At 31.4% G+C, this 2,500-nt stretch overlaps 1 long non-coding RNA gene across 1 annotated transcript in view; it reads right to left on the reverse strand.

The window, feature by feature from the left end:
- The window catches only part of LOC145270830 (uncharacterized), a 9,020-nt gene that overhangs the window by 6,072 nt on the left and 448 nt on the right, over positions 1 to 2,500 (reverse strand). The gene's annotated exons all lie outside the window — the stretch shown is intronic.

Genomic DNA, 2,500 nt, shown 5'->3' on the forward strand with positions numbered 1-2,500 from the left:
TCGTATACAAAGTTAATGTAAACTGATCTCCTATTTCCCGGCCGTTTCACAGTTTTTAACCAATTAGACAAATTATCCACTAACCCTAAGTCTGGGTGACAAGGTTGTAAAACAGTGGACCCTCCCCCTCTTAAAATGCACAACATTAGTAAAAATAGCAGAAAGAAAAACAAACTATTGGTTTAGAATTTAAAGTCGGTGATAAGTACACCATTTTTACTGACTTGAAACGACAATGGCCCGAAAATCCGTGATCATTTTACATTTAATTTCTAAATTAAAAAATTATTCTTCCTCTTAATTTTTTTCTTCTCGTCTTTAAGGATTTTGACACGTAACCGCCTAAAAATGTAGAATCTTAATTTGATCAGAAGGTTTTAATCTAGCATACAAATATTGAGGGACAATTTTGATAATTTTCTTTTTAATTATTCAGATTTTTATCGATTAAAACATTTGAAGATTAAATTTTTCGTTTTTATTTTCTAAATTATTTTTAACGTAAACAAAAAAGCTGATTGTTAAGAAATCGATTTTTTAAATGTGGTTTTAATCGAAACACAACAATAATTACATACTTGTCATGTCGAAAATAGTAATATATCCAAAAATTACGAAAATTCATCTAGTACAACAACTGCTATTGTGTTTTTAGAAAAGAAAATATATATCGCTATCGGCAAATATGAAACGCCAGCCATTACAGTATCGGAAAGGGGGATAAGTGCAGTCCCCGTATTCGCAATGCTCAATGTGTTCGCATCTAGGGAAAATGCTATATCACTCAATATTTTGTAAAAATTATGGTCAATGTCATGATTCTTTCTAACTCCAAAAAAACCTTTATAGGTTTTCAGGGATGCTAAAAACGAATATAACGGTTAAAATGTCACAGAGAAATAGCTTTCATGATATGAAAAATTACGTTTTAAAAAAGTGAGGATCACATTTTTATATAAATCCCCGGGTTTGTATTACTGTAAACATAGATTCGAAAAAGTTGTCAAAAAACAAATATATAACAAATAAATGTTATAAAAGACAAGATAAGTTAATTTTCTACCAAACTGAATATATTTTTTGTGTTTTTATTCAATGTAACATGTTTATTTAGCTCGAAAAACATGCAGTGTTTACCGGTGGAAAATTCAAAATTGCGGCCGACTCTGTCTTTAACACGGTAAGTTTGGGAAAAGGTGTTGTAAGTAATAAACTAGACAACATACCATTAAAAAAACACCGAATATATGTCAACTTATGTCACGGTAACATATATTGAGCAAATTTCGAACAGTATTTTGTCTAGTTTATTATTTATTACATCTTATCTCCAACTTATCGTGTTAAAGAGAGAGTCTGGCGCCATTTTTGATTTTCCAATACATCGGTAAATACTGTATGCTTTTCGAGCTGAATAAACATGTTACATTGAATAAAAACACAAAAAATATATCCAGTTGGGTAGAAAAGTAACTTATCTTGCCTTTGATAATATTTATTTGTTATATATTTGTTTTTTTGACAACTTTTTCGAATCTATGTGTACAGTAATACAAACCCAAATCCCCACCCCCAAAAGCTTACATGCAATCCTCAAAAAAACAAAATCACTAGGTGGCCATAAAGTGGGTTTTCATTTTACGTTTAATTTTATAACGTGAATATTTTAGTCGTCTTTCATTTTAAATGTCAAAATTATTAATTTATATCGAAAAATTTTTTTTGTTCATATCATAAAACTATTTCTCTGCACTATTTTTAAATGTTGTATTCGTTTTTAGCAACCCCGAAAACTTAGTCTACATTGTAATTTTTAAAAACATTGTTGTTTTTACTGAAAACAACAATTTTTTTAAAAACTCGATCTGTCGACAAAAAAAAATATCCAAAAAGGCATGTTTATTTTAGCCCTAAAAGTCCCAGAGGGATGCGAACCAGAATTTTGCCAGGGTCACCCATACTGAATTTATATTAAAAACAATGGCCTTCAAATTTTGAGTTTCAGGTACATCTAATGGATGGATCAAACGTTATGGGGCGAAAAGTGTCATTTTGGGCCATTTTGGGGCATTTCTGAACTCTTTTGAGCCCCTGGGGAAACCGAATCCCAGTGTCAATGGATAACGGTGCAGTTTCAGGCCTTAATACATGTATATTTGAGTTGACCACCGTGTAAAACATCTATATAGTCAGACATATCACGTTTTTGTTGAGAAATATGAAAAAAAAGAGTCACAAAAAGGGGCGCTTTTAGCACTGAAAGTCTCCGGGGATGCGAACCAGAATTTTGAAAGGGTCACCCATACTGGATTTATATGAAGGACAATGTCAAGTTTCTGAAAAAAATTAATGGATGGATCAAAAGTTATGGGGCAAAATGTGTCATGTTTTGGCCATTTACGGGCATTTTTTTTTACCACTTTTGAGTCCCTGAGGACGCAATGTGAATTTTCGCAAAAAAAGATTTTACTGTGCACATGTATTTAGTGAAATACAATTT

The sequence above is a fragment of the Euprymna scolopes genome, chromosome 46 (assembly GCF_053919585.1).
Source record: "Euprymna scolopes isolate OS-2025 chromosome 46, ASM5391958v1, whole genome shotgun sequence".
Classification (NCBI taxonomy): Eukaryota; Metazoa; Mollusca; class Cephalopoda; order Sepiida; family Sepiolidae; genus Euprymna; species Euprymna scolopes.